This window comes from Coccinella septempunctata, chromosome 6, assembly GCF_907165205.1.
Source record: "Coccinella septempunctata chromosome 6, icCocSept1.1, whole genome shotgun sequence".
Taxonomy (NCBI): Eukaryota; Metazoa; Arthropoda; class Insecta; order Coleoptera; family Coccinellidae; genus Coccinella; species Coccinella septempunctata.
The window spans coordinates 22,911,529-22,932,465 of record NC_058194.1 but is presented as its reverse complement, the minus strand read 5'-3'; the positions used below and the strand labels follow the sequence as shown (position 1 = coordinate 22,932,465).

Here is a 20,937-nt window from a genome sequence, read left to right as displayed (position 1 = left end):
GCAGTATTGGAGGTAATCAAAGATATCGATAGCCAACCAAGCAAAGATTATCTCTCATCTCCACTTCTTTTGATTCACTGTACCGCTCACATAGAAATTGATGAAATCTGCAACAATTTCAATACATGTGTACAAGGAAGAGAGATCTTGTTTTCAAACCACATTCTTCGAAAGATTTGAAAACAGAAAATCTAGTTGTTTCAACTCCAGTTATCACAGAACCGTTTGTTGTAGCCTCCTCTTACCAATCCAACTATCTGAGGAATATTGTTCAAAAAGTGACCCATGTTTTCAATGGACTAAGTAAGTACAGCAATCAGAATGGACAACATTTTTGTACAAGTTAGATCTTTTTTCAAAACGTCAGCAAATCTATTCCTTCAACGAAGATCTCGAGAGGATAGATGGCCAAAAGAATGTGAATGTGAATCTGCTTCAGAGATCCGAACAACTATTTTTTCTTGAAAGACCCAATTCATGATTTCTGACTACTTGTTACCCGTATCAGATCTATTAGCTATTTTCGTCATTACGTAGCGTACATCTCGTACTCCATTTCTAAAGTTCTAATGAACTACACCCAGTATCTGGGATGTATTCAAGGAGATTACTTTCTCACTTCTACAAGTTTCGTTTCCAAAACATATTTCACGTTAGCTAGCAATGACCAGAAATTACAAGGTGATCTGCTGCAGATTCTGTTTGGAAGAGGAAACTCCGGAGCACCTTGTATGTCATTGCTAGCTAACGCAAAATATGGTTTTCCGCTGCTATTCTGCATTAGATGCTACCTGTGGCAGCAGTGCCCTGCAAGGGTGTCCAGTGAGGAGGTGTAGCTAATTCTTGATAAGTTCAAGATATTAAAGTTTCGAAGAAACTTTTTTGAATAATCCAATCCAGGAAATTATCGCCAGAGTGTTCCCGTTTCGGGGTTTTTGTTCCCCTGAAAATCTTTCCTGCGGGTACATTGATCTACAACAGAGAAAAGTTCTAGCTAATGAAAGGAAATTGTAAATTGGCCCGAGTGGTTGTGATGATGAAGGATAAGGTGCTTCAGCCAACAAGCCTTCACGTATATTTTTGAAATGACTGTCGGATCTTCGGAGTTTTGGGCAGATCATGTGGCCAGCAAAAAGGATGAAATGTCTGCTCAGTAAATGGTTCAGGCCAGATCAGGTTATCCTTCACAAGGCTCATTTCAGACTATAGATACACTGCATCCATGAAGGAGCCCAGCACCCAAACATTCATGGAACTCAACTTCAACTCTTGGATTCCATTCAAAACTTATGATTGACAGCTAAAGTTTAACAGGCAGTTTAACATCGCAAGACCGTTTTTAGACAGTGCTCTGTAGATACTACTATCAATGTCGATGCTCGACTCAGCTTCAACAGATGATGCCACACTTCCAGTACATCCCTAAGCTACCCAATCAACTACTCTTGCACTACTAGATTATCAAATATTCATCATGCGGCGCACTCTAAAATTGTCTGTAGCAGTTCTAAATGATAGTACTTTTCGTTCGGGTGTCACTTTTGGTTCGGCATGCCAACTAGGTGACTAGTTTTTCCTTCTTCCTTGGAAACAAACATGAAAAAAACACATCAGGAATGCAGAGGAGTCAGATATGTCCCTCTTGAAATACGAATCGACCTGTTGACCGTTTCCAGAGCGCTGTCCACAGCTCAGGCGTCCTTTGGCTAATGCGAAAAATATTGCCCCATTATTTGGGCATCCACAGTTCCTGACATACATCTCCATAGACTTCAGAGAACGAAATATCACCCGCAGATTAGTTGAAGCGTCGAGAACGGGCGGTCATGAAATTATCCCGATTGCCGCAGATACAGAGTTAATTGACGGCCTGTCCGAATCACCTGGTATTTTCGCATGAGGAGCTCCTATCCCTCCACCCCCATCCATCCCCCCTGACACACCGACTACAAATTGTCCGCCGGGACTTCCAACGCATGAACTCCGGGCCAATTACAGCAATTACCGTTCACTAAATCACTAAATCTTGAAACAGATTAGTCGTTAACGAAACCGCCAAGCCTGGTTTATGTCGCTCGAGGAAGAGCCGGGTCGTTCCTCCTCCTTCCGAAGGAGTTGGAGGAGGACCCGCTTCCCCAAGTTCGCCCAAGGACCGCAGTAACATATTTCAGACTGTCGTTTCGATTTAGTGCGAATGCGGGAGGTCTGCTGGCTGTTGCTGGTCTGAATTATCATTGGCTCATCAGAGTTATTAATTATGTAGCCGGGAGTTTGGGGGTTGATTCATGACGGCGGTCGCACGAAGGCGCCGAGATGAAATTCGGAGTAGTTGGAAATGTGCAGTATGTTGATTACGTGGCGAAAGTTTTTACGTATGCGAGGTTCTGGGATAATCCCCGAACATGAAAGTTTCGGTAAAAATATGAGAGAGCCAAGCGGAAAATACGAACAAATTAAACGACCACTCTCTGTTTTACAGAAAATGAGCCAAATTGTGCGATGATAGCAAGAAATAATAAATATAATAATGCCCGGTCGATCAGTTCAAGATTGAGCCTAGATTAACCTGAAAAGGTTGACATAAATGTCAAAATTAATCTAGGATAAACTTTAATTTCGAGCAAACGGAGATGAAGAGAAAACGGGATGTAAAAGTACACAAGATACAATAAACAGACTAGAACAATTGAAGAGCTGATGGTTAAAAAAAAAAACGAAATTAGGCTTTTTCACCGTAAAACCAACCAGAAATCGCCAACTCCTTGGACAACACCACTTTGAGACCAAGCACAAATTGCCGATATCTTGGAAGGACAGTTGACCACAAACAAAATTTCAACATGCATATTAAATCCACCGAACAAGCAACTATCAGTGAAGCTGGCCATTTCAGAAATCTTACATTCAGTAATAAAGGTATCGGGAAAAACACACTCAATAAAATATAGGTAGAGATTGAATCTTTGACTCGTACAACTATTTCAAGGGATTCATGAGGTCGAAAGAAAGAAATTTTTTTACCAATTTTTTCTGAATAGGCTCGGTTTAAAAGAAAAAGGCTGTTGAAAAATCAGAAAAACAAATTTATCGAATAAAATGAACTTCGTAATATAGTTTTTCATTCATTTGATGAACCTTTTTCGAACACAAGATATCACCCATGTCTTCCATATTTTTTATTATGACCATAACGTACCATAAAAACACCAAAAATTCAAAGAACCCAACTCTTGAAACTAAAATGGATGCTATCTAATACATATTTGAACGTTTTGTAAAATAAAAGTAATCCTAATATTTTCGCGTATAATAAATAGGTCGTTTTCGAGTAAGTTAATGTACAAAAATAAAAAAGTATCTGTGAAATTTGAAAAATCAGGTACTCTGGCTGAATACAACTCTTTTCAAAAGATCCATGTGTAATATCACAGATTAAGCTGGTCATCCTGGAGGTAATTCTGTTTTTCCAGGGGTGGCACAGCTCAAAATGAAAATTTAAGATGGCTATATCATTTTATCAGAGCCTTATCGGAAAAAGTGTTTCTTTTGACCTTGAAAATCTTCTGTTGAAATGTCAGAGACTCACTTTGTATAGACCAGCCAACGAAATTCTTCACGGGAAAACAAAAATAAAACCAATAAGTAGTAGAACACAGAGAGTAAACAAGAAATTCATCAGTAAATAATACAACATCCATACAAGAGCATAACTCCCTTTGAAGCACCTAAAAGAAAATTTCCAGAACAAAAAAAAATTAAATACCTACTTAGCCTACCAATATTCTAGACATTCTTTATTCCACAGACTAGCAAACCTTCTACCTAACCTCATATTGTAAGACATAAAGTATACAGTGGCTGAAATTCCTCGGTCGATAGCTCTTTGAAAAATTTTCAATAAAGATATTTTCATTCACTCTCTTTCTAATCGAATGAAGATTCTCAGAGCCTTTCTGAAAATGGAGCATACGTGTACCACTCTAATTATCCTTTAAATGAAAGGTTTTATGGTAATTATAATTTGACCAATCCAAAAACTACAAATTTCGAGAAAATATATAATTATTGTCAAACATATTGGTTTTTGACTTGACCTGTATGTAATAGAATCTTCCAGCGTAATTTTCATCTATTTTAAAATATATGATCGACATGAAAATTGGCACACGTTTCAAGAACCGATGACAATGCAATTCTGTCGAATGTTTGACGTTGGAATGTCTCATCCACGGTCCTCAGCACGAGAGGAAAAATACCAGCTCATCCACCAACTTGCAACCAATAAAATAAAGTAAACTAAACTTCGAACTGAATAGAAATGTCAGTTTTATTCACTATACTTTGCGATATTCTCTTTTTAACTCAATTTCATTCGGATCTCTTTGCAAAATTAACAAATCGTAATTGAAATTTTGATTTTCATTTGTAACTCTTATTCAATTTTTGATCTTGTTCAATTCGATCAAAGCGTATTTTCTTAGTTTTGTGAACTTCAATTCATTGAGCATCATGATGAGGAGGCTCTAATAACTCTCTAGGGGAGCTTTTTTGGGACATACGTTGATATTCGATTTTTCTCCAATTTCGACCTTCAAAATTATGTTGTGAATGATATTTATTTTTAATATTTTCTGGTACTAGCCATCTACACATTTTTTGAATGAGAATCGGCATTTTTCTATCTATATTGGGTTGTATCTGAGTTCATAGCATTATATTTTGTATCTATAGGAGCAACACTTACTCAAAGGGCCTTACTTTCGAATTGTTATGGCAAGTTGAATACCTCCGTAGCTCTTTTATTGGAATAAAAGATTTTTTTGGTCCACCAACACCCGAAAGGATTCCAAGTGAAACGTGTCGTTTGAGATGACCGGGATAATAGGGGAAAGAGCCTGTAATCCCTGCACATTATTGGCAACTACACCTCAGCTATACTCGAATGGGTCCAAATAAACCCCTTATTCAGCTTATTGCTACTCGATTCGGAATACCTGACCCTTCCCATTCCCCCAGGCATTCTCTCGCGAGACATGACACCCCTCTAACTTAGTTACTCAATCTTGAACGGAGTACAAGAGTTGAACCAATCGAACAAGCCGGTGAACTCCTTCGAATAAGTGTGCAATATAGTGTGTGTAACTTCGAAATTATATATGAGTTGTTCGGAGAAATTCTGATATAGGATTATGACGGAAGTTGAATAAACCGGCTATTGCCCATGGCTCCATTCGCTCTAGCAGTTTTGTAACTGAAGGGTGCCTTAACACTTTCGATAAACTAGAAATGGATACTTCACACTGATCGAACTATGTGAATTTGTTGGAGGATATAGTGGACGATCTTTGACTTCCCTTTTGATGAAAGAATACTAGGGTTTTAGTGTTTTGTGCATGCAATAAAAAACTCCACTCTCATATGATTAAAACAACTGTGTAAATGAAATTTTAGCATACTCAGGAAAATGAATAGCGTTTGAAGCTCCATAGGCCCCATGTTAACTCGGTAAATGGATTTCTGTAGGTGGTTTCACAACCATTTCATTATGATGTGATTCGTAAAACCTAACTTTATCTACCTTGATATCGACTCTTGAAATAGGAGAAGTGAAGAGAGCGAAAAGCCAAAAAAAATTTTCGTATCATTTTTGAAGAGAATTGCAAATTTTTAAAAATTAATGGGTGACATATTACTATCATTTCTTCGTGCATACCAAGTACCTAACAAAAAACATCCTTTCACTTACTCTATTTATCATTGATATGTATAAAAATAGCTCTACCTACTTAAGACATTAGTATGAAATTCATTGTCAACGTTGTGATATCTGGGATACTAAAAAAATATAAAATATTTTCGTATAATTTTCAAATCCGGTTATAACAAAAGAAGAAAGCTATCAACTATATTTTCCCAAATGACAAATTCAATAAATAACCGTATTTTTGGATCCACCATCGAATTTCATGTCACTTCGATCATTTGTCTTCACTGATATTCAGAAATTATACACTTATACACTAAGTAAGGTTCTGGGAACTATCATTACCCATTCTAGATCATCAGAAATAGAGTTAATTGCTTGTTTATTTTCGTTTGAAAACATGAAGAAGTTACTTCAATGAGGAAAAAAGTCATGGTCAAATAACTCATGTTAGTGAAAATCTTGTTTTCCTGTTTTTTTTGTATTTATCCATAATTAACTTTCATTACCCATTATAGATAATTAGAAATAGAGTTAATCGCCTCTTTATATATAAATATTTTTCTCGTTTTAAGACATGAAAATCCTTTTTTAATAGGAAACAGATGTAATGGATATCTCATGTTAGTGAAAATCATGCAATTCAGTTTTTTTGTATTTGGCTGTTTTGCAAAAACTTTACGAGCTCAACAAGTGAAGTGAATGCTGGAATTCCAGCAGTTGATTTTGAACAGAACAACTATTCAAAACACGGCAGACACGCAGTAGCCAAATTTTGTCCCGTTATAGTGATTGGATCCCAGAGGATACGAATGGAAAACCATGCGTCAATTCCATTCCAAAAGTAGGTAACTCGGTTAAGAAATCAGCAGCTCACTGCGGCTTCTGTGCTTGTGGGGAACCCACTGTTGTAGCTTCGGGGTAGCCAGCGCTGAAACAAAATGGGCGACGCGGAGTTGCTGGAGGCTGTACAGAGGTGATCGTTGCCTGCTCTGATGGAGGGCGGATAGATTATTTTGAAGCTATATCGGGAAAATGCGTACTCGAAATTGTTCGATACATATTCTAACAGTGCAAAGATCATCCTAGATCTGCATGTGATACGTATTCTGAAGCAGCAACTCTTCTATTGATAAATCTCGAAATTTCATCGAGCTATGTGAAAGCGTTCGATCTTGACGAATTTTTAACTGGTCCCATCTTTTTCTGCAGTTTTGAAGGACCAATATCGATACGCGTTTCTCCCAGAAAAATAATCGCAGATTTAAATATAATAAACATTCTGAAGAAGCAATTCTTCTCGTTATACGAGGATGTATTGATATCTAGTTAGCCTAGACCGGTTCCATGCATAAAAAAATATTGCTTTACCATAGCAACGAAGAATAATTCATTACATGGGTCAGTGTGAAGTTTGAGGTCAAAAAAGTAAACTAGAACTACGCAATAAATTAAAAGAAAGAAGGTGTCCATCAAAATTGTGAAAATCGAAAAATTGGAGTATCGAGCCATCATACAGTACCTGTATTCAAAAGGGTTAAGGGGTAGGCAGATTGACGAAGATATGCTTAATACCCTTGGTGATCAATGTCCTTCGAATGCGACTGCAAGCTTCAAAAGAGGTAAATTTTTCATTGAAGATAATGACCGATCGGAAAGGCTAGTTTCTATGTCAATATGTCTATTTCAACGACATATTTTCCGCCCTTGCAATATCATCAACCAAACCTTGAGTAAACTATCAGTTCTGACACCCCATATCAGCCAAAATTCTTTACGACATATTTTTATACAAGGAAGCAAGGAACAACCTGCGAATATTCCAATATACGAGGATGTATTGATATCTAGTTAGCCTAGACCATTTCCATGCATGAAAAAAATATTGCGTTACCAAAGCAACGAAGAATAACTCATTAGAATTGTCAGTCTGAAGTTTGAGGTCAAAAAAGTATACCAGAGTTACGCAATAAACTAAAAGAAAGAAGATGTCCACCGAAATTGTGAAAATCGAAAAATTGGAGTATCGAGCCATCATCAAGTACCTGTATTTAAAAGGGTTAAGGGGTAGGCAGATTTACGAAGATATGCTTAATACCCTTGGTGATCAATGTCCTTCGTATGCGAACGTGAAAAATTGGACTGCAAGCTTCAAAAGATTTGAATATTCCATTGAAGATGATGACCGATCGGGATGGCCAGTTTTTGTGTAAGTCCCCGAAAATATCGATGCAGTTCATGACATGATTTTATCAGACCGTGGAATTGGGCTAAAACGGATATCTGAAGAACTGAATGGAAAATGGCTGCAAAATGGATGCCCAAATGTTTGAATATTGACCAAAAGCGTGCAAGGCTAGAAGCATCGCGTTCGATCTGTGCTGGATTTGAGCACGAATTGTTACTATGGATAAGACTTGGGTACATTTCTACGATCCAGAAAGAAAGCAACAATCGATGGAATGGCGACACACTCTGGTTCTCCATGACCTAAGAAGTTTCGTGTCCAAAAATCTGCTGGAAAAGTTCTGGCTTCATTTTTTTGGGATTGCCATGGAGTAATAATGATAGATTTTTTGGATAAGGGTAGAACAATAACCGGAGCTATCCAAAGTTGTTTTGTTTTTGCAGGACAACGCCCCTGCATACAATTCTCATGTTGCCATTCAAAAAATTCTTGATTTAAAGTCTGAATTACTAGAACACCCCCTCATTCACCAGATTTGGCTCCATCATCTCTCTCCTCAACTGAAAAAAAGTTGGTCGTAAATTTTCTTCCAATGGGGAGGTAATAAAAGCTGTGGAGGTCTGGATTGCAGAGCAAGAAGAAATATTTCTTTGAAAGGTCTAGAGACGTTGCAGGTTCGCTGCAATAAATGTATTCGATTAAGGGGAGAATATGTTGGGTAATAAAATATTTAGACTTTGAAATTTTGTTTGGTTCTATAGCAGGCTAAGAATTTCTCAATATATCCTCGTACATTTTGAAATTTCGTCAAGCTCGGTGCGACTGTTTGGTCCTGACAATTTTTCAACTGACTCCATCTTTTTGGAATCTTTTCGAAAGTCAACTTTCGAGTATTTCCCAGAAAAATCATCTGAGATCTAATTGTGATATATATTCTAAAAAAGCAATAAATATCGAATTTTCATCTTGCTCTTTGTCACATGAAAAAAAGAACAACAAAAGCTATAAGATAATAAATCAAAGCATGACACAACTATTTTTCGAAGGGAAATTTTATAAAAATGTTGCCTGTTATGTTGACTTTGTGTTGGAGAATTCTAACAAACCTTCAATTCGCATTTCGCTCCTTCATGAAGCAATATCCTGCACATTCCGATAAGTCTTTTGTCCCTGTTAGGTTTCACATATTGGATCGACGAATATCGCGCTTCCATATATCCCAAAATTCAATATGACCGTTCTATTTCCCACCTCAGAGTTCCAAACATCAGGTATGAATTTTGCATGAATCCCGTCCGTATCTTATATGCAATTCGGGAGAATAGCTTGTTTAGCCCTTTATCCTTTATTTCAACGTTTCCGTATAAGTTTCCCGTTTCTCAAAAACGAACGCATCAATCTCAATATAGGATTCCATTACGAGAGATGGAAAGTGTAATGAGTATAATGACCTTCCATTTTCTTCTTCGACTCCGAGACACATCTGTATTTCCCCATTTTATTGCATTTTTATTAGCCGCGTATTCAACAACTTTGGAGGAAGAAAAGTTAGGACTTGCTTCGCAAGTTCGCCCGTTTCTTATTTCCACTTAGTGTAAAACTCTTTTGTAACTTTTCAATTTTGAATAATGAATGGTGTTCGCGAAAATATGTCTCTTCCCGAGATATCCATAAATGTAATTAGGAACTAGACTATCTAGGATACATTTCTGACTGGAATTTCTCAATTCACATTCCGGATTGACGAAAAAGTCTCTTCTATTCTGATACAACTGTAACCCTTATCTTCTGCACATTTGGTAGTTTTGAAATCCGTATATTGAAGGAATTCAGGTCCAGAGCCATTTGATAGTTTATTTATATGTCAGTGGGAATCTATTATAGGCGAATGTATTTTGTAGAATGATATGATCAGATGATAGGATCAAGCGTTCATTTCCACGTTTTCCAGGTTTTTTTCGAGTGGCATTCAATTCTTCCATAGAACCAAGCAGGGTTGAGTAAATCCAATACGTGGATGAGGTACTGCCCTAGTTTAGATTTCGAAAGCTTCTAACATCCGATTTTCTCATTTATTGTGTACCTACTCATTTGAATATTCGAATCAATATTGGAAATTCTCGATTGAAAATTCTTCAAACTCAGATTCGAACCAAATATGAGCTCCACCATTCAGTGAATAGATACGAGACATGGAATTGAAATCTGAAGAAAAGCTCGACCTTATTCACTAATTCAATAGTCAATATTTAATCATCTCTGTGATGCCCTTTTCAATACGGCGTTCAATGCATTTAATTAACTCTTCAATTTCACCAGAGGAAAAGTTCCTGATTTAATTCTCAACATTTTCTGAGGACTTTATGATCTGAACTAATCAGTGTGTGATATAGGGATTATGCAGAACTCAAATTTGAGGGGATTAAAAATGGGGTTCAAAAATAGCTACCATATCTCACCAATATTGAAAGCAGGTCCCACAATCTCAACAACAGTCCTTGTGGACATTACAAAGCCTTCGGTGAACAAAGTGGAACCTTCAGGCACAAGAAACTTGTTTGATATATGTATACCATAGACGTCTACCAGCAACATTTAGTTGCTACCCTTAAAAGTTTCAGAAGATGCAGAATCCTCCCAGGTTAAATTCCGATCGATATCTTTAGAGCTCTTGTATGCCACCTAAACAATTCACTATCAGGCCCTTAGAACTACCTTCATATCCACTTCTGTAACGGGGAGGTATACAGAGTGTAAACCTAGCATAGACTTTATCGGTGTCTTAGGGTTCAGTTTAATCACTATGCTTTTCCTAATTTAAAGATCTCCTTGGTTCGAGACAGATCTACGGCTTCCATGAAGTTTGCTTTCCAACAGTTGAAAGGAATCGATTCTTCGAATACAAACTGTAGGATGGTCAATAAGTTTTCTTCTTGGGCCTTATTTTAGGGACTTTGTGTTGGAGGATCAGGATGAGAAGACTCAGTGGCCTTCATTCATTAATTGCTGAATCTCGTTACCGAGAATAAATCTACAAAAGGACTCAAAAACCAGACTATCGGAAAAAATAACGATCAAACTCATAATCTCTTAGGGCTACTAGCGACTGTGTATCCTCCTGTGACTGAAGAGACCCAACCGTGACCTACAGATCCCTCCACACTCTGGGCATGGATTGAAGTTACCAATCAGATCTGGCCGCCGCTGTATTCTCCTCTTATAGCTATGGACCAAAGACGTCCACTGTGACCTGTCTAACGCTAGTTGTTCCCAGATATGATTGGCATTTACTGATTTTAGCTGCCGCTAATACTGGCCTCCTGATTTCCGAGTTCCCTCTGTGAATTTGCGGCACAAAGCTATTTTGGGCAGTCTTGTGTCTCTCAGAATCTGGCCTCTCCATCTGAGTCGGGCTCTCGTTACTTGAGTCTCAATTGTTGTGCAACTTGGGCGTTGTAAGACTTCTGCATTCGAAACTTTGTGGAACCATCTGATGTGCATTATTTGTCTTAGATGACGTTGTTGCACCTGTTCAAACTGTATATGTTGCCTGTAGGGCATCCAGCTTTCTCTTCCATAAAGAAGCGTTGGGAGGACCATTGTTTTGTAAACAGCTGTCCTGGTCTTCAGATTGAGGTCGTGATTTTGAAACACTTTGTCCTTTAGCTTCCAGAATGCCTGTGATGCCGAATTGATACGGTTGTGTATTTCCGTGTCTAGGTCAGCCCTAGTATTTATGATGCTTCCCAAGTATTTGAACTTCTCGACTTGTTCTAGAGTTTCATTGTCCAGGCTGATATCTGTTTGAAGGCTTTCTGACGGACTTACCATGATTTCGGTTTTGTCGATATAATGAGTCTAAGGCCTAAAGCTTCGTATATATGTTTAGAGGTGTCCAACATTATCTGTAGACCCTCCGAGATGCTAGCGATAAGTGCGCAGTCGTCTACATATTGCAGTTGCGTGATAAACTTTGTACGGCATTTTGCTCTGAGGCGCTTCAGGTTGAATAGGTCTTCATCAAATCTGAATCTTATTCCAATACCTCTTACAGGCATACTCATGTCAGCAATCATTGAGGCCGCTATGGCGAAAATATTGAACAGTAAAGCCGCTAACATGCACGCAGCCTTGTTTTATTCGAGAATTAGTTAAGAAATGGCCTATTGTAGAGCCATTATGCTGTATTCTAGCGGTGTTGGTGAGGAGGCTCTTGCACACTGCTAAGAATTTTTCAGGTACTCCAAGACGTCCTAGATCCTTAATTGTTATTCACGGGCCTTCTCTTGCAGCTGTCACAGTGTAAAAATTAGGTCCACCATACCTCCCTTTGGTCGACAGCCGCACTGGGATTCAGGTTGTCGTTATAGTTTGTGTGTGGTACAAAGAATCTCCTATTGACGATAGAGCCTTTGATGTCACCTAATTAATTTTTCACTTAGTAAATAATATTCTTTGTTGATTTTGCATTTCAACTGACTTTTTCTCGATTCCTCAGTAAACATTGAGTGCCTCACAATTGACTTTGCCTTGTTCTGTTGATAGTAATTGTGTGTGTTTCACTCTGAAATACCTCTGCTGTTCTGGAAAGCATTTTTGAAACATGCCCCATATTTTCCACTTGTCCATTGGGAACTTGAGAAAGGCCTTCGAACAGAACAAAAACAATATTTCGATGCGGATTCAGGATAACTTTGCGCATCGAAGCTTGCAGCGGCGTTTCAATTCCGAGCGGCAGTATCTGAACTTTTTCCTCGGATAAATCGCTTCATAACTCTATCGGGGGCCGTTATTGGTATAGTTAACACGCAACTTTATGTTTTTTTCCAATCGATTCGGCTCAACTTTCATAAACCGCGGCTCTCATCACTGTCGATAAATTCGGGCGCTGCCCCCTCAGCCGTATCATCATCGCTCACGTGGGGGGCAAGCGTGAAACATATTGCTGCGAGTCGTCGGGCTCTGTTCCGGCGCCGAACCGTGACGTGTTTCTACGGCTCCTGGATCCCGTTACACGACTGCACCTTTCTCTCTCCAACCCTCGTGAATTATTGTCCCTAACGTTCCAGGCGCAGCTTTGGAGTTTATTTGTTTGGGCACGTAGCTGGCGAGCCTTCGGCGTCTGATCGTTCGCATTGTTGGAATAGCAACATTTGTTCCTTGGGAAAGATTTGAGGAAATATTTTTTGGAAACTTCTTCGACCAATTGCCTCTACTCGGATATGAAAGGTGGACACTTGGAGCAATATTTCTAGGAATGATAAAACACCGAAAAATAAGCAGTCATACTTCCAATTTCAAATAACTCATTAAAATTCAATGGTCCTTTAAACTTTTAAATCTCCATTATTCCATCTGAATATGAGATATAATGGGGCATTAAATTCGAATAATAATCCTGCAGCTGGTCCTTTGTCTAATGTACTAATTTTAAAAGCTTGAAGGCTATTCTAGTCTTCAAGCTTTTAAAATTTTGCCTTACGACAATCGGTTTCTCCGAAAAGGGTACATTGATCTTCGCTATTGTTGGATAATATTTGAGCATATCGAGAAACGTAGCTGCTAATGATTTTTTGATTATACGGATTCACTAAGGATAATTTCATTATCTTAACATCTATCTTTATTATCAGGTTTTCAAACTAATATTCTTTGACATTTTCCCGAAAAAACTTATTATTTTCTCATCGGGCTATGAATTATTTCGACACGTTTCTTTTGAAACGGCTTTGACTGCCATTGATGTAAAATTGTGGAAGCTGGTTTTAGTGGTTTCAGAGAGGTGACACATCAGTCCATAGTATTCAATTTATATCTTCTTATTTCATACGAGAACCTTAGTTTTTTACTATGTTGACTATAGTTGGGGAGCCCATGAGGAAAATTAAGGATTTACTTGAGCGTGTCAGATTAATATAAGAGGAGATACCTTGAACCCTGTAGAGTACCTTTACCGAAAATTAAACCTGTATATAGGGGGAATTGTCTAGAACAGCCAGTTAGAATAGTAACAAAAAAACCATCATTGTACATACTCGACCATGTCAGATCAGCATATATGTGGTTAATCACATGTTGAAAAGGATATATTCTCTTAATCTGACAATTTAAGCGGGACGAAAATGTGTGGTAGGCGTCAAACTTGCAAAAAAAAACGCCAAGTGTACATTCTCGAGCACGGTGGTTTGTTGTCCTATGTTGAAGCCAATGATTCAATAATAACAGAAAAAAATATAATCTAACAGTTTCAGCAAGTCGAAACAATAAAAATTGGCCATAAAGGTCACAAAAATCATTTTTTTTTCAATTATACCGCCTATTGAGCTTCAAATTGTTTTCATTACAAAAGTTTTAGAGCAACATTTCCTAAAACTTTTCTCCGAAACAATTTTTTTTGCGTTTGAACGTTTTTGAGATATATGGCGATTAATATACGTACATAAGACCTACCTACCTTGGTCTTTGGTATGTGTGCCTCTAACTCGAAAACTGTTCAGAAAGAGTATTCAAAATTGCTTCAGACAAAAGTTGTGTAGAATTATATCATCTACAACCTTCCTCATGAATACAGAAACGATTAGAGGTACAGGAAGGGAGATATTAAAAAAAATGCCTTGTTATCATCTTCATACTGTCAGATCCCCCTGATTAGTGTCAGATGAATGGGTCAACGTCTGCAACACCGAGATTAACCATCTGTATGAAAATCTGACATGCTGGAGTATTTAACGATTTTGTTTTGCATTTTCAAAGGACCGCTGTGAACTTGCGTCACGTCCAAATTGCCAGTCTGTTGAAAAGTATCTTCCTCTGAGTCCAATTAACATATCCTCTGAAAATCTGACACGCTGAAAAAATTTTTTTTTTACCATTTTCAACTCTTCCGTACGGCTAGCCCCACCACGCAAACTGTCATATTAACATGACTTTATTATCAGACACACGTAGGACATATACAGTATCTTAATCTGACACACTCGAGCATGTACGATTTTTTTTTCACATCTTTGGAAACCTGCAGACGCTTTCCCCACCGCTAATCTTCAAAATCCACTAGGTTTCCACGACGTTTGAGTAAATCTCGATTCAGCATCGTCGGCTCCCTAACTACTATGCTAGATTATGTGTTAATCAAAGAGCAATTGTGGAAGGTTTCAGTTTTCTGCTTTCATCGTGAGAATAAAAAAGCTGAAATGCATCGAATGGCGGTGGTTTGGTGACAATGCTCTGACTGACGAATTATGAAGGGAATGCTGTCGAAGTTCCAAGAATGATGATTGCAGTGATGAAGACAAGTCTTTCTCTAGTCAGCCAAAACAATCACGACAACAAAGATTTGGAGGCATATCTCGATCTGAGTCAGACTCAAGGGCGCTGGGAGAATCAAGTGGGCCTACTCAAGAAGCAGTTTTCGTACCCCGCGAGGGCTACAGGCCCGAGCAACTTTAGAGGAGAATCAGCCCAAAAGAGTGAATGTACCAATGAAGTTTGGTCTACCAATATAGGTAGATCTACGTGGTTACAAGTTTTTATTAAAAACTTACCATTTTCTCCACTAAAACGAGTTCAACAATATGTAAAATGTGGTATGTAGTGCAATCATTCAAACCGCTAAATGAAAAACAATTCATCAAAATAGAAGGACTATTTACATCTTTCAACGAATCATTAACAAGCTGAAGACTACAAGGAAATTTACATTTCAGAGTGAAAATTCTGGGCACAATTTCTTGCAAACATTTTTTGTTTCACTATTCAATGTTTTCCCACACAAATGACTTTTTATGACCTACCCTCAGAAATGAGCCTATACGATCGAAGACATCATCGACAAGCCGGCAATTTATTTAACTTAGGGGCAAGTGAGCAGTCACATTATATAAAAGCTTTCATTTTTATTGTTCATTAATATTCACAAAGAGCCTATCGCATCGCATCTGATCTACCTTGGCCTCCTCAGATGATTGATGTGCCGCGTTACCAGTAAGCCTGTTATCTGGGTGGAAAATGTTAATGAACACAAATCGACGTAAGGCCTCATCACATTTCGGGTGCGACGCTGGAGTTAATTTGAAGATATGATCGAAGACAACGTGAGTTATTGCCCGCCGAGGTCCAAGGGCTGACAGCGAAGTTTATAGCTGGTCTTATGTTTTCAGCTCGGATCCGTTAAATGATGGGGTTTCAACTTGGGATGTCCTCGCTTCTTGATCGCTGAGTTAGGGAGGTCTTAAGTCGATTTGTCCCGGCTTGCTGGGTAATTTAGATGTTACGTATTAGCGTCCCTAATTTCATTTAGTGCCTATTAATTCGAGCATATTCGGGGGTCAATGGAGGAACACTCTCAATTATCATTAAACAAACAAAAACTAACCAAGATGTTCGGCTGAAAATGAAAAATAAATTTGAAATTCGATGATATTTTCCCTACTTTTTGAGCATTTTCTACTGAATAACTGAAGTTGTGGTGAAAACTATCAACACAAAAAAATAATAAGGAATTTTGATAATCATTGTAAATAGTCGAACGTGTCAGATTGAGATAAATATATGTGGTTGATTACATGTTGAAAAGTGTATATTCTCTTAATCTGACAATTTAAGCTTGCGAAAATGTGTTGGAGGCGCCAAATTTGCAATTAAAAAATTCACGTGTACATTCTCGAGCGCGGTGGTTTTTTTTTCTTAAGTTTAAGCTACTTATTCAAGAATAACGAAAAAAATATAATCTGACAGTTTCAGCACGCCGAAACAATAAAAATTGGTCATAAAGGTCACAAAGTCAGATTTTTTGAATTATTTTCTCTCCTGAGCTTCAAATTGTTTTTGCATTCATTATAAAAGTTGTAAACCGTAACATTTTCTACAAATTTTGTCCGAAGCAATTTTTTTTACGTTTGAAAGTTTTCGTGATATATGGCGATGAATGTACATTAGGCTGGGTTTCTACATTGACCTTGGCATTTCGCATGTGTGACTAAGCTCCTGGCCCTTATCGCTCTGTACCTCGGAAACGGTATGTAAAATTGCTTCAGACAAGGGTTGTATAGAATTTTATTATCTACAATTTCCATGATGAATACAGAAATGATGCCCTGTTATCAACTTCAAATTGTCTAAGAAAACCTCCATCTTTTATTTACAACCCTCAGACGCTTTCCCCACCACTGAAAGTACATACATTAGAGTACCTTTTTTTCTTGCTACCATCTGATCTTCAAAATCCACTAGGTCTCCACGACGCTCGAGTAAATCCCGATTCAGCATCGTCGGCTCCCCAACTAATTTAAAAAAACAGGTTAAACTTTGAGGTCTATTGTGCCACCCATCAGAGTTGTTCTTACTGCTGCGCCATCTACAGCTCGCCCCCCAGTTCCAGAACAATGAACTCCAGTATCTAGGAGGGCTTCAAGGGGTTGATGGTCTTTGGTTTTTTTGAGGGTCTCCACAAGTTGATGAAGTGGTGATATGGTCGTTCAACTCAAAACCACATCGTCAGCTCCACATATGTCACCCGATAAATATGGTAAAAGGAATCTGTTTAGAATTCCTAAATAATAACATTTCGAAGATAATCCAAATTTGGGAATTGATGATTAAGGATAAGGTAGTTCAGCTAAAGGACTCATGCATGTTCACTGTATAATATAGAGGAAAAAATTAGCACCAACTGAGTCAGATCAGATGATTCCACTCCACAGCCAAGCTCAGATCATCACTTCAGTACTACAACATATGAAACACCTCATGAAAATTATGTTTGAACGAATTTTGCACCCTTATCACCAAAACCTCCTTTACACTCGTAGAATTGAAAAAGAATATTCATTTCATAACATTATCCTTATCGGTTCGCCACGCCAACTTATTCGTTTCAAAATTGCACGATTTTCGATAAAAATTCGATTATTCAAGAGCAACCAATATTCACGGCATGGATGCAACATAAAGTGCAATTAGAAAACCGCATATGCGGTAACCTCCATAAAATTCCGTTGGAATGGTCGTGAATATAGCGCTGGGCTAGCTAATGAGCACTTTGTCTGATGCAGGCAGATATTGTATAATAGGAGATTTGATTCCGGCAAAGCCGATAGAATTATTATTCAATAATCAAACGTGATGAAATATAGAATTTTATCCGTTGATGGAGTATCTGATGGTGAGCTGAATTCAGATTCTCGTCACAACCAAATCATAACGAATATTTGGGTACATTCAATGGATATGTGCGTTATTTTATATCGTACTCCAAGCAAAATCAGATTGGTTTAGAAACTTAAAAACTAATTTGCTGTATATTTTGTTACACGTAAACGACATCACATCATATACAGCAAAATTTCATATTCGGAGAAAATTCTCTAGAGGCACCAAATCAATGAAGGTCACAGGTATACAGATATGTATAAACGAAATCAGACGCAAAATAAAGAGAATAAATATTTTTCCTCTTCCATCACCATTTCCTTACCATTCCTCCCCAACGAAAAATTACGAATAACTTGACTGAATATGAGATATTCTCTCCTCCATGAGTGCAAATGCAACTAAGCGCTGGCTAATCACTATAATTTCTATTGGCCGCGGCTTAGAAACTTAGAAGCGGAGGAAATTGTTCTAGAATTCTGCTTTTGTTTAACTGATGCGATTTACCTTCAACTTTCCTCTCTCTTTCTCTCATGGCATATTTCCTATCCCTAGATTACCCTTTACTAGACCTGTATAAAGCCGCGCCTACATTATGCAGCTGTGCGTTGATCCGCATTGCCGCCTGGCATACAGCGGCATAAATCTACTCAATAAGAATCATTTTGGGTCAACATTTAATATAATTATACATACAGGTTGTTCTAAGGACACTTTAATCCCCCTCAGAAACGAAGAATGTTCGAAAATTCGAAGAAAAAAAGTTTTACTTCCGTTTTGAGAAAAAAACCACCATTTTTTTAATGGGGAAGAGATGTAGAATGTTGGTTAGTTTGAAAGTTATTCATGCACATCTGAGACAGAAAAATTCTTAGCAGTGTGTAAAAGCCTTCATACCAACAACACCACCAGAATACAGCATAATGGCTCTAAAACCGACCATTTCTTGACCAACTCTGGAATAAAACAAAGCTGCGTGTTAGCGCCTTAAATGTTCAATAATTTCACCATAGTTGTCTCGATAATTGCTGAGAATGCATGTAAGAGCTGTTGGAATAAGATTCAGATCTGATGGAGGCCTATTTAAGCTGAAGCGCCTCAGAGCAAAAACCCGTATAAAGTTTATCACGGAACTGCAATATGCAGACGACTGCGGACTTATCGCTAGCAGCTCAGAGGATCTGAGATAATGTTGGACACCTATAAACATATATACGAAACTTTAGGCCTTACACTCAATATCAACAAAACCAAAATCCTGGTCAGTCCGCCAGAAAGCCTTCAAACAGACATCAGCCTGACGAATTAAACTCTAGAGCAGGTCGAGCAGTTCAAATACTTGGGAAGCATCATAAATACTAGAGCTAACCTAGAAACGGCAATACACAACCGTATCGATTCGGCATTACAGGCATTCTGGAAGCTAAAGGTTAGATTGTTTCAAAATCACGACCTCAATCTGAAGACCAAGACAGCTGTTTACAAAGCAGTGGTCCTCCCAACGCTTCTTTACGAAGCGAAAGCTGGACGCCCTACAGGCGACATATTAAACAGCTTGAACAAACGCAACAACGTCATCTAAGACAAATAATGCAATTTAAATGGTTCCACAAAGTTTCAAATGCAGAAGTCTTGCAGCGCGCAAGTTGTACAACAATTGAGACTCAAGAAACGAGGGCCCAACTCAGATGAAGCGTGCCACATTCTGAGGACGCAAGACACAAGACTCCCCAGAATAGCTCTGTATGGCGAATTCACAGAGTGAGCTCGGAAACTAGGAGGCCAGAATAAACGCTTTAAGGATATACTACATCAATCCCAAAAATCAGTAAATGCCAATCATAACTGGAAACAACTAGCGTTAGATAGGTCACAGTGGAGGTCTTTGGTACACAGTTATAATGGAGATTCGAGAAGGATACAGCGGAGGCCAGATCTGGTTGGTGACTATCCATGCCCGGAGTGTGGAAGGATCTGTAGGTCACGGTTGGGTCTCTTCAGTCACAGGAGGGCACACACTAGCAATTAGCCCTAAGAAATTATAAGTATGTTCGCATCGTTTTTTTTTGTAGATTCATTTCCAGTCGAAGTATTCTTTGGAATCTTCTATTTCCAATTCTTTCAGTAGACAATTGATAGCTCCTAGTTGATACCTACTGTTTATCGATTTTCTCACCAGTAGCCTCTTTTTATTTACCAGGCAAATTTATCCCCAAAATCTTCGACTCGACCGGTACGAACGATTTTTGGAGAGTAGCAAGTATTTTAGGTTATAAATTACTCGCTACTCGACTAAACTACTGGCCTAGTATGATCAAGGCTTAAAAAAGGGACCAATCTCATGGGCAAATGGCTGACACTTGCAGGCCTTCTACTAATTAGATTGGTTCTTTTCTTAAGTACAAGTTCGTTGTAACTCTGCATAAACTCACCATTTGTTGTATTCGGTTTGGGCAGTTTGACGAATAATCTTCAATTTGTTTTATTTTCTACAGGTTGAATAGGCGTATAGTACTTCGCATTGTGACAGCGGGTGAAAGTGATTCATTTGCTGCGTCACCACCATTCAACGAAATTCGCCTCTGTGAAAACAGTAGCTCCGGACAATCACGTTTTGTATTGAATACGTTCAATCCCAGATAATTCACTCGGTATCTTTTACGATCACCGTTTGTATTCCTTCAGCCCGTTTTATGATATCGGATGAGCGGAAAGGAAGAGTGCGAACGTAAATAACCCTCCTTATCGTCCCTAATCTAATTTGCTCCAACATGTTACGCTGCCATAACTCAAACCAACAAATCATCGAGATTCCGATACAGGGGCAGATGCTCAAAACGAATTACACATAACAATGGGAGCCGACAGCGGAGAAGAGCATATTTTCGATTCCGGT

General features: G+C 38.3%; 1 protein-coding gene across 2 annotated transcripts in view; it reads left to right on the top strand.

Moving 5' to 3' along the window:
• The window catches only part of LOC123315781 (lachesin-like), a 116,604-nt gene that overhangs the window by 14,116 nt on the left and 81,551 nt on the right, over positions 1-20,937 (top strand). The gene's annotated exons all lie outside the window — the stretch shown is intronic.